This window comes from Sminthopsis crassicaudata, chromosome 4 (genome assembly GCF_048593235.1).
Source record: "Sminthopsis crassicaudata isolate SCR6 chromosome 4, ASM4859323v1, whole genome shotgun sequence".
Lineage (NCBI taxonomy): Eukaryota > Metazoa > Chordata > Mammalia > Dasyuromorphia > Dasyuridae > Sminthopsis > Sminthopsis crassicaudata.
In genome coordinates, this window is record NC_133620.1 from 36,024,645 (window position 1) to 36,040,406 (window position 15,762).

General features: G+C 36.6%; 1 long non-coding RNA gene across 2 annotated transcripts in view; it reads left to right on the forward strand.

The window, feature by feature from the left end:
• Positions 1-222: 222 nt before the first annotated feature.
• LOC141541812 (uncharacterized) overlaps positions 223-15,762 on the forward strand; it is a 134,800-nt gene continuing 119,260 nt past the window's right edge. For both annotated transcript variants that reach the window (XR_012481907.1, XR_012481908.1), the window contains exons 1-2: positions 223-374; positions 4,120-4,186. This is a non-coding gene — a long non-coding RNA (uncharacterized LOC141541812). The remainder of the gene's footprint in view (positions 375-4,119; positions 4,187-15,762) is intronic.

Here is a 15,762-nt window from a genome sequence, read left to right on the forward strand (position 1 = left end):
GAACTATAAGTGACTTTAGGTGCCATCTAATTCATGCTACCTGATGTAACATCAGTTTGAAAGCCCATTGATATGAGGATTTCATCTCATTGATGGAGATGAATATTCTGTCCTGCATGAAGGGGCTGTGAAGTTGTCAAGAATGAGAGCTCTCCAGCCTTCACTAGTCTTCTTTAAGATTATCTTCTTTAAAAATCTCTTTAGACTTTTGGTGCTCCTGGCTTCCATCTTCAAGAGAGAATATGGGAGAAGCTAACCCCACTTGAAGCAGTTGAAGAAAGAGACTCTGAGAAGAAACTGATATAAGAATAGTAGATGGTCTCCTTAATCTTCTGATCTCCAGCTTGCTGCACTAGTGACTTCAGGAGACTTTGGTGAGAACCAGGGTTCTCTTTTTCTTGCTGAAGCTGAATTACCTTGCTCTAGATAGGAGAGCTCTTTTACTCCATATTGTCTAATACATTCTTCCATGTACCCTTTCACTCATATTTATTTTGCTATATATTTGGATAAATGAGTTTCTTTGATAATTGTTATGTGCATTCATTGTAGAACTTGTATTTTGTGGAATTAAGGTCAATTCTTGAATATAAGCATCTTTCTGTAGGGTTTCTGTTACACTAACCAAGAATTTCCTCTTATAATAATCCCAACAAGTTACCAAGCATTTCTTGAAGATATATGGGAAAGAGGAACCCATGACTTTGGGGACTATATTTTCCAGTTTAAATTGTCCCTAATTGTTCAAGGAGTCTCTCTTGCAGCATCTACTCATACTCTTAGTTTGGACATTTGGAGTAGTCCTTCTAATATGTGAAGATAAGTATCAATTCTTCTCTTCCAGGCTCTCTTTCTCTCCAATTCCTTCAGTCAAGTTTTGCTTATCATGACAGTGTTTTCCCATTTATGAAAGCCTGATAGCCTTCTTCTAGACATATTCCAACTTGTCCAGATCTTTCCTAAAATGTGGTAATCAGAAATGAACACAGTAAAAACTAGCATATTTCTAGACAATTCAGAGTCTATCAGGTATTTATTTTTCTGGATGTGATTAGCATTTTCCATCATGAGTTCTTTGTAATTTTCTTAGACCACTGTGTTTCTGAGAAGAACTAAGTTAATCATAGTTGATTATCATGCAATGTTGTTATTACTGTGTACAATACTTTACTTTGTATCAGTTTCTATTTTCCGAGTTTTACTGAAATCTTGCTCCTAATAATTTCTTTTTTTTTTCCCTGAGGCAATAGGGTTAAGTGACTTGTCCAGAGTCCTTCAGCTAGGAAGTGTTACTTGTCCAAGGCCAGATTTTAACTCAGGTCCTCCTTACTTCAGGGGCAGCATTCTATCCATTGCATCATCTAGCTGCCACACTGCTCTAATTTCTTATTGAACAAAAATACTCTATAACATTCACATAGCACAACTTGTTTAGCCATTTGTTTCTCTTTTAAGTACCTTTGAATTGCACAAATCCAGTTATTTCTTTTCAGTTTTGTTATTATTGCATAGAAATATTGATCATTTTGGTATATTAATTTTATGTCCTGCTTTATTCCAAAAATGTTTGAAATCAATTATATTCTTTGCTGATTCTCTGGGGTTACTAAATATATCATGTCATCTGAAAATTAAAAAAAAATATCTTCTTACTATTATTATAAATTTAAAAAAAATCTTGTCTGAATGCATGTCTATCATTTATGAAACAATTCCAAATATAGGCAGTTCTCACTTTTTGTAAGTGATTTTCTCCTCAGATTCCTACATATGAAATAATCTTTCCGTAATTTGAATTTGTCTGGCCAGAATGGAAAAGAATGAGGATTTGGCATGTGGGTAGGTGGACTGAGCAAAGCAAAAACTCCCTTTCTTGGCACCAAAGGTCTTGAGCCAACCCTCAATCCAGGAGTGTGAGAGAAAAGGAAGGGAAATGCAGGGAGAGGGAGGCTGTGGAAGTATCAGGTACTGTTGATGTAGTATCTCTACTTTGTTGTTCTCCTTTTACTTGGAGGATTTTTTTGCTATCATTTTTGATTTTTCTTTTTTTTTTTTTTGGTGGGTGTGTATGGGTGAGATATTAGTGCCAAGCCAGGAGCAAAAGTGGGGAGAAAGAGAAGAAGGAGGAGGAGAAGGAGGAGGAAAAGGAGGAGGAAGAGGAGGAGGAGAAGGAGGAGGAGGAGGAGGAGGAGGAAGAGGAGGAGGAGGAGGAGGAGGAGGAGGAGGAAGAGGAGGGAGAAAGAGAGAGCAAGAGAGCACACCTGTGTTTAGTAAAGTTAACATTGGTATTTTGGGGAATGCAAAGTTCTTTCAGAACTCTTATTGCAAATTAATGTGAAGCAAGACCTATCTGCAATATTGGTGAGAAGGCTTTACTCTCTTGCTTTACTCTTGTATTCACTAGGAAAGCTTCTTAGATTTTTCAGTTCTTAACTGTGCTAGCTCTTGACTTTAAAATGTGTATCTTTTTGTCATTATAGAGGAAAATCCTTTCACATCTCTGCAAAAGGATTTTACATAGAGTGCTATGTGTTGTCAAAGGCTTTTGCTGTAAATATTGAAATAACCAACAATGACTTTTTCATTGCCAAACCTGATGGTCTTTCCTCACCCCTCCTTTTTGATCTCCTGCTAAAATTTGATAGTATTGATCATCCCCTTCTCTTAGGCACTTTTCTTCCATGCCACCTTCCACTTGAGGGTAGCTCAGGGCTGTCTTGGCTTGTTTTCTCTTGTTGCTTTTCATTTTTTTTCCTTCATGATCTCATAAGGTCCTGTGTTTTTATTGAAAATTGTCCATGATATTTATGATGATTTTTCATGATGTCTTAAAAATGTCTAAATTCAGGTTTCTTGTAAATATTAGAGAACTGCTGTTGTTCAGTAGTTTGTTGTGCCTGAGCCTTTATGACCCTGGGCAAGTCACTTAACTCTAGTTATCTCAGTTTCTTTATTTGTAAAATGAGGGGAGAAGGAAATGGAAAACTACTCCAGAATCTTTGCCAAGAAAATCCCAAATGGTTTAGATTTTAAAGAGTTGGCAGTTAAATAATAGGGGAACAGAGGAAGTTTCAAAGGTCACTGAGTTAGAGTTAATAGGGTTCTTAAAGGTCATTTATATCTAAATCCCTTTTCTAGATAAAAAATTGGTTTCAGTAAGGGAGATTCAGTGATCTAGAATCAAGGGATCATATAATCAGTGATTTCAAGGTGGAAGGTATCTCTTCTAATGCAACCCCAATCCAAATGATTTTACAGGCCCAGAAACTTGTTCAAGTTTACACAGATAGTAGGCGGCATTTAATCCAAAGCTTTTCCTGAATTCAAGACCAGCATATATCTACATTACCATGCATTCCCAAAATAGCAATCTCAAAGTCATGATGCCCTCATGTAGCCATAATGGACATCACAGGCATAGGAAAGCATGGGAGCAAAAGAAAAAAAAATCACTTTGTTTGAAGCATGGAACTATAAAGGGAAAGTGGTCTCCTAGTAAGTTTCCTAATGCAACTACAAGGTTTAAATGCATGATTTCAAATTCATCTTCAGCTATATGCAGATCCACATATCATAGTGGACAAATGGCACACTGGGCTTGGAGTCCAAAAGATGGGGTTCAAGCATTGCCTCTGAAACTTATGTGCTTCATAACCCTATTCAAGTCACTTAAATTCTCTGTCCTAGGCAACTCCCCTAGATTTGTATGTTCCATCATAGATTGAATCTGTCTTAATGGGAAGAATTGATTCATGCAATTTTTCACATATTCATATATTTGACTTTGGTCTACATAACATAAAACAAGTGAAAATCAATCCATTTCCTCAGTAGCATAACATCCCATAAGGGCTGGTTCTGGCCCACAGAGCTGCCCAAATGTATTGCAAGCTTCACATGCAAGACACCTTTTCATGGTAGTCTTAATTCTAAGCCTATCTGACACATGGTAGGTGCTTGTCGAGTTGAATCAGAGCGGCTTCAATTTGCTTCATTCCTAAATGTGGATAGACCTTTTATAAATGGGCGAGATGACAAAAGTAGATACTTTTCAAACCTCAGAAGCACTTTGGTGGAAAGCTGCAGGTATGTCTTTAAGTTTGTCTTTTTTTTTCCCAGGACTTGCAAAGAAAGGACTTGGAAATACATTCTCAGCTGGACTGGTAGGAGATGCAAGGGAGACCAGGTAGCTTTTTAATGTGTCTCTTTTCTACCCAAACCCTGATGTTAAAGGACACTGACTTGTGACAAACAGTGCAATTTTCTTTGTATGTGAACTGGAGCATTTTGGCTGAAAGCTTTAAGAAGCTTAGAGGTAAGATGTCTCGGCAAGAATTTCTCCCCTGAAAGAATACAACTTAATAAATGTGCAGTTGCTCAGTTTGGACCCCCTGCCTGTCGAGAAATACAAAATCACAGTCTGTCTGCTGCCTGAAACCCATGCCTCATGTGCACGGGAGCTGTCCCCCTCTGAGGCTCATTGGAGTGTATTTCATTAGGGCCTCTTCCATGCTTTCCTGGACCTGATGGTAATGAATGTGTTGAACTACGAAAGCACTGGGCACTGACCTCCCATCTGCTGATATCCTAAATCAGGCCATTAGAGGATTCCACAAGAAAGAGCATGCTGTTTATAGGTTAATTTATCTTTCGTTTGGTTCAACTAGATGTAGGCTTATAAAGGTCCTCTAATTGAATCTTATAGACATAGCAAATACCTCTCTGTTTCAAAGGAGGTTTCTGAAATAAATATAGCCAATTCTCCATTATCCATGGGGAGGAGAGGTAGGAATAACATGGTTGAATGAAACCCACAAACCTCATTTTAGCCACTGATTTTAACCCTCTTCTTTCTATCAAATGTTGAACTGAATGAGGAACTCACCAAAAAGACTGAGATTTCCTCTTTATGCTTTTTTTCTTTATCCCCTACAATTGCCTTATAACAATTGTTCATAACTAATGGAAACAATAAAGCAAATAATAATAATAAAGTGGATCAAATCAATTGATTATGTTTATTTTTTCAGTGAGGAGATAAAAATTGATGGAGAGTGGTCCAATAAGATATTCTATAGCCTAGTTTAAAAAAAATAAAGCTTTAGTTGGCATTCAGGATATCATCATTACCACCACCACTATCATCATCATTATTTCCATTATCTTTTTAATGGAGTTCATGTAGAAATGGTTCTGGAGGAAGTAGTTATACTGTTAATATTCTTATGTTTAATGTTCTTTGGATTGCTGCACAGGCAGATAAAATAACTGCTTTCTGTAATTGAAGACAAGTTTTGTCATTTAAGACCATTTTGTGGGCTCCTCCCTACTGAACAACCCTAAACAACATTTCTGCTTCAACTCTATTAATCCAGGAAGACAGAGACGGTCTGCATGTCATTCTGTTCCCATTTCTTCTACTCTAAGATATCTTATTTCTACATTGTATATGTCTTTTGTAAACCTATTTATATGTGTGTTGTATCCCCACTTAGAATGCATGCTCATTCCCTTCTGCCCCTCTAGTTGGAAGGCAAAAAAAATTTTTTCCCAAAGCCTTCATTTAAAGAAAGGAGACCCAGCCCATCTCTTCATTTTCCACCTGGCTACATTGCTCTCCATCATGACTTTGTGCCAGATATTCCTCTTTCCTTCAGGTTCCTTTTATTTATTCTCCTATAAAATTCAAGTTCTTTGAAGGTAAAATTTCATCTCTTTCCTGCCTTCTTTTCCTTCCCTCATCTCTTTCTTCCCTCCCTGTTATCCTCCTTCCTTCCTTCCTTCCTTCCTTCCTTCCTTCCTTCCTTCCTTCCTTCCTTCCTTCCTTCCTTCCTTCCTTCCTTCCTTCCTTCCTTCCTTCCTTCCTTCCTTCCCTTCTTCCTTCCTTCCTTCTTTCTTTTCTTTCTTCTTTATTTCCTTTTAAACTCTTCACAAACAGGCTCTATTTTGTACTTCATTCACTTCCACAAACTCTGTGATCCAGAAATACTTGCCTTCTTGCTGTTCCTTACATATATCACTCCAGTGTCCAACGACATGCTTCTTTCCTGGCCATCCCTCATGTCTAAAATGTCTACTCTCTTTTTTTCTGTCTCCTGGCTTCCTTTAAGACTCAGCCCAAAACAATTTGGAACTATGCTCAAAAAGTTATCAAACTGTGCATACCCTTTGACCCAGAAATGTTTCTACTGAGCCTATATCCCAAGGAGATCATAAAGGAGGGAAAGGGAACCATATGTGCAAAAATGTTTGTGGTAGCCCTTTTCGTACTGGCAACTGGAAACTGAATGGATGCCCATCAATTGGAGAATGGCTGAATAAGTTATTGTATATGACTATTATGGAATATTATTGTTCTATAAGAAACGATCAGCAGGATGATTTCAGAGAGGCCTGGAGAGACTTACATGAACTGATGCTAAGTGAAATGAGGAGAATCTGGAGATCATTATACATAGCAACAACAATATTATATGACAATCAATTCTGATAGAATTCTGATGGACATGGCTCTTTCCAACAATGAGATGAGTGAGGCCAGTTCCAATGATTTTTCCCCCTGAGGCAATTGGGGTTAAGTGACTTGCCCAGGGTCACACAGTTAGGTAGTATTAAGTATCTGAGGTTGGATTTGAACTCAGGCTCGGAAGTCAGGAGTAGCCCCCAGTTCCAATGATCTTGTAATGAAGAGAGCCATCTACACCTAGAGAGAGGACTATGGGAACTGAGTGGGATTCACAAGAGAATATTCTCACTCTCTTTGCTGTTGTTTGCTTACATTTCATTTTCTTACTTAGTTTCTTTCCTTTTTGATCTGATTTTTCTTATGCAGCAAGAGAATTATATAAATATATTTACATATATTGGATTTAACATATATTTTAACATATTTAATATATACTGGACTGCTTGACATTTAGGGGAGGGGGTAGGGGAAAGGAGGGGAAAATTTGGAACACAAGACTATGCAAGGGTCAATGTTGAAAAATTATCCATCCATATGTTTTGAAAATAAAAAAAAAACTTTAATAAAAAAGACTTAGCTCAAATCTTTTGTAAGAAGTTTTTCCTAATCTAACCTATTGTTAATTCCCTTTTCTAATTTGTCCAAGCTGTATCTTGTTCACACATAGTTGTTTGCATTTTATTTCTTCCCTTAGACTGTAAACTGCTTGAAGTATCCATGTCACATCTTTGGCTTTCTTCATATCCTGAGTATCCTATGTGTTACTTGGCATATAGCAAATAATTAATATAGGTATCTTGATTTGTTAATTGATTATCACTTTATAAATACTTGTTGATTGACCAACTGATTAGTTTTATCATTTCTAACATTAACATGACCATTGTATCTTTCTACTAAATTTAATTAATTGGATTGGTATTATTAATGATGGCAGAGCATTGCCATATGGCATAGTAATAAATAACATTATTGTGGAGTATTTTAATTGTAAAATATGACATTTATTTTAGCTCCCCTTATTGAACACAAGCATTGTGATCATGACTGAAACCTTTCATTAACCTTCCTATATTTAATTCCTCTTTTCAAGTTAACATCATTATAAATCCTATTTTAATGGACAATATAAAATATGTTCTTTTAATTAGAGAAGTCTCTAAACTTCCTGGCCTGGAGAAACTCCTCAACAAAGCAAAATACAGAGCAATGTCTGAGAAAAGTTGAAAAATCTTAGCTTGCCAAAAGCTTCCATTGCACTCCTCTCCACTTGGGGAGGTCTCGTCATGATGCTGAGATATCCCATGAGTCTAATACTATAAAGACCCATAAAATCTTACTAGGAACAGCCACTAATGAATTACATCTAATACAAAAAGCAGCCATTCAGAGATTTTTTTATTATTCCTAATAATATTTTGTGCTTATACAGCACATTTCATTAGAAGTAATTGGGCTGGGCAAGAAACTTTGAAGAAACTTTTGGAGTCAAATTACTAGCTCATAACTTGTTTGACTTGTTGCTGTCTCACCACACCTCTGAAAAACCTGTTACTACTGACTTGCACCCCCAAGCTAGCCAGTAGCTAAAAATTGCTGTTCTTATAACTTCTAGAAAATTTTTTAAAATCCCAAAGGAAGAAAAGAAATTTTTCCTTCTGAAATACTGAGACATATTCTCAGAAAGTTCTCAGAAACAACTTAAGTATAATAAAAGGATTCATGGACTTACACTAAAGAAGGTCTAAATTCAGATTTGACATCAGACACTTAATAGTTATATGTATCTAGGGAAGTCGTGTGACCTCTGGCTGCCTTAGTTTACTCATCTGTAAAGTGGCAATAATAATATCTTCCTTTCAGAAGGTGTAAATGAGTTGGAGAATGGCAAACATTTCTAGTATCTTTGCAAAGAAAATCCCAAATGGGGACACAAAGAGTCAAACATGATGGAAATGATCAAATAACAACACCATATAAATGCTTGCTATTATGATAACAGCCATCGATCTAGAGCAGAAAGAGACCTCAGAATTTTTATAGATAAGGGAGCAGACCCAAGGAAGTTCAAAAGGTTTTCCCAAGATCACATGTTTAATTTTAGAGGGAAGATTTGAATCCAGGACCTTTAGTGTTCAGAGTTTGGTTTGGTTCCATTGTATCATGACTTCTCTTTGGCAGAGATATTACCTGAACAAAACCATTTGTGGTCATTATATTAATAGCAGCACATGTTTTTATAGTGTGTTAAGGTTTACTACAAATCTTGTCTTATTGGACTGAAAATACAGTAGGTAGGTACTGGAGCTGCTAATGGGTACCATAATGCACAGAGCACTAGCCTGGAGTGAAGTAAAGTCATCTTTCTAAGTTCAAATCTGGCCCCACACACTTAATAGCCATGTGACTCCGAGCAAATCACTTAAACTCTGTCCCTCAATTTTCTCATCTATTAAATGAAATGGAAAAGGAAATGGCAAACTGCTCCAGTATCTTTGCCAAGAAAACCCCCAATGGACTCATGCATAGCCAGACACAACTGATAAACAAAAAAGGAAGTATTATTATTATTATTGCCATTTTACAGATGATGAAATAATCTAGAAGAAGTTAAGAGACTTTTTAGTAAATGTCTGAGACAAAATTTGTACTCAGATTTTCCAGACTCCAAGCCCAATATGAGGGACTTGATTACTGCCTTCAGTTATTTGATGGACCATTATGTGGAAGAGGTTTATGTGTATGTGTATGTATATATGTATATGTACATGTGTGTATGTATATATATTATATAATACAATATTTGTGTTATATATTATATTATATATGTAATATATTATACATTATATGGGTGCATGTATGTATGGGCATGTTGTCTCCATTCTCACTGTGGACCCTCATTTTTGTTTTCACATCTTCAGAGCCTGACACACTGCCTAGTATGTAATAAGCAAGTAATAACTGCTTGTTGAATGAGTTGCTTGATTGTTAGTTCTGCTTGTTCCTGTTTGGACAGAAGTGGGAACAATGGGTGCCAGTTTCATAGAGGCAGGTTTAAGCTTAAAGAAAGGAATCTTTTAAATCAAGCCATTCTTCAATTGATAAATAGTCAAAGGATATGAACAGACAAGTTTCAGTTGAAGAAATTGAAACTATTTCTAGTCATATGAAAAGGTGCTCCAAATCACTATTGATCAGAGGAATGCAAATTAAGACAACTCTGAGATACCACTACACACCTCTCAGATTGGCAAAGATGACAGGAAAAGATAATGATGAATATTGGAGGGATGTGGGAAAACTGGGACACTGCTACATTGTTGGTGGAATTGTAAATGAATCCAACCATTCTGGCTAGCAATTTGGAACTATGCTCAAAAAGTTATCGAATACTGCATACCTTTTGATCCAGCAGTGTTTCTACTGGGCTTATATCCCAAAGAGATCTTAAAGGAGGAAAAGGGACCCACATGTGCAAAAATGTTTGTGGCAGCCCTTTTTTATAGTGGCTAGAAACTGGAAATTGAATGGAGGCCCATCAGTTGGAGAATGACTGGATAAGTTATTATATGAATGTTATGGAATATTATTGTTCTGTAAGAAATGACCAGCAGGATGATTTCAGAAAGGACAGGATGAATTGATGCTAAGTGAAATGAGCAGAATCAGAAGATCATTATACTCGGCAATAAGAATATTATACAATGATGAACTCTGATGGATGTGGCTCTCTTCAACAATGAAATGATTCAAATCAGTTCCAATTGTTCAGTTATGGAGAGAATCAGCTACACCCAAAGAGAGGACTATGGAAAATGAGCATTTTCACTCTTATTTTATTGTTTGCTTGCATTTTTTGTTTTCCTTCTCAGGTTTTTTCTTTCTTTCTAGATCCAATTTTCTTGTGCAGTAAGGTAACTGTATAAATATGTATACATATATTGGATTTAACATATACTTTAACATATTTAACATGTATTGGACTACCTGCCATCTAGGGGAGATGTATTGTTCTCTGGTTCAGTTTTCTTGGGATCTCTGGGAGCAACTTTCCTTTCAGTTCGGTAATCACCACAAGAACAGCCAGGTGGCAAATCCAAGTCTTTATTATCTCTTTCAAAGTTGTGTCTCCTTTCCTGGGGCCCACTTAGCTTTCTTAAAGGTCTTCTGGAGTCTTGGTTTCAGTGGAGAAATTAAGGAGGACAGCCTGCCACCACAGGGTGTGAGTTGGGACGAATCTGAGTCCAAGGGCTTGTGCTTCAGCCTCCAGTCTGCTTGTCTTCTCTAGCTCTCTTTGAATCTTTCTGAGAGGTTAAGGTCCTGCCTTCAGTTCTCTTGTCTTCTCTGCCTCTCAATCTCCTTCGATGTGGTTGAGGCTCCTAATTTATATGTTCTACACTGAGAATAAACCAATCATTATATCACTAGGAAATCATTATTTGTTGTAAGATTAAATCAATCATACTGAACCATGCTAAACTAGATAACCATTGTTATCAATTCCACTTAGTACCTTGTAAGCATCCTTGTTTCAAGTTCAGAGTTCTGGCCCATAAGAGGAGGGATGGGGGGAAGGAAGGGAAAAGTTGGAACAGAAAGTTTTGCAAGGGTCAAAGTTGAAAAATTAGCCATTCATATGCTTTGTAAATGAAAAGCTTTAATAGTAATAATAAAAATGAAAGGAATCTTTTAAAGAGCTATGCCAAAGTGTAAAGTGCCACCTTAAAAGGGATAATAAGAGAGACTTTGATTTAGAGCTTCAAGAACTTTCTATACTGTGTCCTATCAGAGCCCCACAACATCTGTGAGGTAGGTAATCCATTTACTACTATTCTCCTTTTTTACAAAATGAAGATTCAGGTCAGAAGTATGGGCTTACTTGACCTCAGGCCTTCTGAGCCTCTATCTAACTTGCCTCTCACTGGAGATCTTCAAGTAAAGACTGGATGCCCTCCAGTCAAATATGTTGTATTGGATTCTTATTCCCTACATAACAGACTAAATAGAGGATTTCAATCTGTTTTTTTCTTTTCTTTTTTTGGATTCCAGTGCCCTGAGCTTGTGGTAAATCTTCCTATACTTCTATTCAATATGAAAGGAAATCGGCTTACTACAGTCTATTTTGGCTATGCAAACAGGGATAAAGGACAGACCTAAGATTTCATTGTTATGGGGGACTTCACATGAGGCAGCTTTCTTTATAAATGGTCTTTGGCATCTGCTATGGAACTTGTGGTCTTAGAGTTGCCCAAAACATGGAGAGATTAAATGATTTCGTACTGGGATTCCTCAGCTAGCATGTGCCAGATGTGGGACTTCAATCCAGGTTTTGATGGCTCTGTGGTGAGCTTTCCATCCATTATTCACTCCAAAACTGTCTCATATGCAGCATATCTTCTTCAAACCCCAACCAGCATATGCCATCCCAGGTTACTTTCTCCCCTCTGCCTCAACATCCTGATAATACCTATATGTCTATGACCCCTTCCTCCAATTCATGAATTATTCCTTTGAACTTCCATTTGAGGGAGCCATCATGCTCTCTGCAAATCAGGATAAATTCAGTGTCCCAGACTGTCTATTCACCTTCTGTATTCCCCTTCCCTGTTTTCAACTCCCTTTCATGGATTGTCTTTTACCACTAAAATATTGAAGATTGGAAGTGTTTTTCTTTTTATCTATCTATCCATCTACCATCTATGTTTACATATGATCTATCCCTATTATCTATCTACCTATCCATCCATTTATTTCTATCATCTCTCCATCTGTCTATCCCTTCATCTCTTTATCTATCGATATATTTCTATCTTCTATTTCTCCATCTCACTAATATTTGTCTATATCCCCATCCATTCACTTGCATCTATCTATCTATCTATCTATCTATCTGTCTATCTATCTATCTATTATCTGTCTGTGTCTCTGTTCTTCTGTCTGTCTGCCTGCCTATCTGTCTGTCTGTCATCTATTTATATAAAAGAAATGAATGGTAAGTTGATGATTGGGTGCAAGTATATGAAGAGTTGTCCACTTGAAGAGGAATTAAGACTTCTCTCTGTTGATTATTCCTGGAAATCAGAATTAGGACAATGAGTATCTGCCATGAATTGAAGCTTAGACAGGAAGAGCTTACTGACAATTATCCTACTTCCAAGTGAATCGAACTGCCTTGGAACATTCACCAGAGAATCATAAAATCAGAGATTTGGAGTCATAAGGGAGCTTATAAAGTAAAATGAAAAATGTATCTCAGTTTACTCTTCTGTAAGATAAGAGATGTGCTCATTAACCTTTAAATTCCCTTACAACTCTAATTCTATTTTACATTATATATATATATATATATATATATATATATATATATATATATATATATATGCCACCTCTAGCTATCTCCATAAACACAGAGACAGACACAAACACAGACATGGAGAGACACCAAGACAGAGACAGATAGAGATATAGAGAGAAAGAGAGAGACAGAGAGAGAAATAGAGAGAGAGAATGGGGAGACAAGAAACAAAGAGACAGAAAGAGACATAGATAGAGAAAGAAAGAGAGAGAGAGATACAAAGAGATAAGGACAGACAAAATGTATATATAAATAGTGGGGAATGAATCATGAATAACTAGATAAAATTTCTTATAGAAGGAAAAATAATTCATATTCTTACAGGGCCACAAGGTTTACTAAAGGCTTTCTTCACCACAACATTTTATGGTTAATAGTATTGGTGTATTATTCCCATTTTACAAATGAGTAAGCCAAGTCTCCAAGAGGCGCATGGCCAAAGGCTAATAGGCATCTGTATTTAATGTAATTTGAATTTGAATATCTGTAATTTGAATTCAGCCTTTCCAACTCCTAATGCAACATTTTCTCACCACATTGTATCTATAATAACAGATAACATTTAGATAGTGTTTCCTTGTGCCAGGCAGCATGCTAAGCACTTTACAATTATTACCTCATTTAATCCTCATAACAACTCTGAGAAGTAGGAGCTATCATTATGCTCATTTTACAGATGAAGAACCTGAAGTAAACAAGCCAAGTGACTTGCCTAGAGTCATACAGTTTTTTGTTTTGTTTTGTTTTGTTTTGTTTTGTTTTGTTTTTTAAAGGCAGCTAGGTGGCACAGTGGATAGTGCACCAGTCTTGAAGTCAGGAGGACCTGAGTTCAATTTCCATTTTTAGACATTTATAAGTATGTGAGCCTGGGCAAGCCACATAACTACAATTCCCTTTAAATAAGTAAATAACCTTTAAAGGGGGGAGTATAACTCAGTGGTAGAGCATTTGAGTAAGTATATAAGGCCATATTTAAAACCAAAGCTTCCTGACTCCTGGGACAGTGTTATAGCTATTGCATCCTTTAGTTGCCTCTATCTACTTCCATCTTTCTAGCCACAAAGACCGAAAGATATGTTTAGGATGCATTGGACAGAAGCAGTATGGTTTACATAGTGAAATCTGCTTCGATTAGACCTAGTAAGATCCCAATTGTTATGTTGTTGTTATTGTTGCTCAGTTATTTTTCAGTTGTGTCTCACTCTTTGTGACCCCATTTGGGACTTTCTTGGCAGATGTTTTTGCCATTTCCTTCTCCAGTTCATTTTACAGATGAGGAAACTGAGGCAAAAAACAGGGTTAAGTGACTTGCCCAGAGTCACACAGCTAATGAGTGTCTCTGTCTGAATTTGAATTTATATCTTTCTGATGTCAGACCAGGCTTTCTATCCATTGTGCCATCTAGCTGTTCAAATTATCATAGCTCTGGTCGATTAAAAAAAAAAAAAACAAAACAAACAAACAAACAAAAAACTTACATGGGTGAAGTGCTCTGGGGAGTACAGAGGTGAGGCCTTTAAATTTGAATTCCTTAGTTTAGAGTTGCTTTGGGAAAGGGCCTGCTAAGCTGGTCTTTTCTGTCATCCCTTTCTCATCATTATCAGTGTTTATTTTTTATTGTACTGAGCGGCTCCATCGCCCTGAGCTGTGGCAGATTCTTTCCCTTGTGCTTCTGTGTTGTCCCATTTTTGCTCCCTTTCTGATTACTTCTTTTTAGCACCCTGTCCTTGACTTCATAAAACTGGGAGACCCAGCTTGGAAATCTGCTTCTGGCACAACGAACGATCTTCATCTTCGAGGTCACGTTTCAGGCTTTTGTTCAGTAACAAGTTCTGTTTGGATTTATCTTCAGTGTGTCTACTTGAATATTCAAAAAGTCATCAGCTAGTCTAATTTGTTTTTTTTTAGCCATGGAAAAGACTGATTTGCTTTGACAGGTGGATCAGAAACAGAATTGGAGCTATTTTATCTGGACCTAATTAAACAACCTTCATTACCGGCAGATATATGTTTGTGACTTAAAATTAGCATGATTGGAATTAAAACTCAAAATATAAGGCATTGAATTCAGATATGGCTGGTTTAAAAATAAATTCCATACATTTTAAATGCAGCCAGTCTAGATTTTAAATATCCTATAGTGACAAATTCTATTTAGGGGGTGTGTGTGTGTGTGTGTGTGTGTGTGTGTGTGGTGTATGTGTGTGGCAGCGGCCATAGATAATAGTGAAGAGATAGATAATATTTTCTGAACAGTTCCCTGGCAGCGTTCTGAATTATGAACCTTTAATAAAACATTAACAAAAATCTCATTTCTCCACCCAAGTGGAGAGTTCAGCTTTGAGGATTTCACGGATCTTCCTGTGGCCACAAAGGTGACGTTCTCTAATCAAATTATTTCTATTCATCATTGCTGAATTCCTGTGATTCGGGGGTTGCCATTTATTATACATATTCTGTGTGTATGAGTATGTACGTGCATGCAAAGATGTATGTTTCCAGACCCGATGAAACCTGCTCAAAATATTTTTTCCCATGTACTGTAATTCAGAGATGGAAGAACTCGAATATTCTATTCTTTACTTCTCACATTTCCCTATAATCTTTGCTTTATCTTAGGAAATATTTTAAAATAGTCTTGAATGGAGCACATAGGGTCATATAACAATAGTTATTCAATTTGAATAACCATTGACATTTAGATATTTTTATCTTACATGACATATCTATACCATGTTAGTTCAATGTATATGTGTAATACAAATTTGTGCCTGAGAATACTACATATATGTATTTTTTCTCATGTATGCATATATAAAATATGTGCTGTTTTCAGCACTACTATGTGTGGAATTAATGACAGCAAGAAGATTATACAGGATAGATTGTTTTCCTATAAAAATGAAAAAGAAGCTAAACTGGAGTTATGGATATTTCTGCT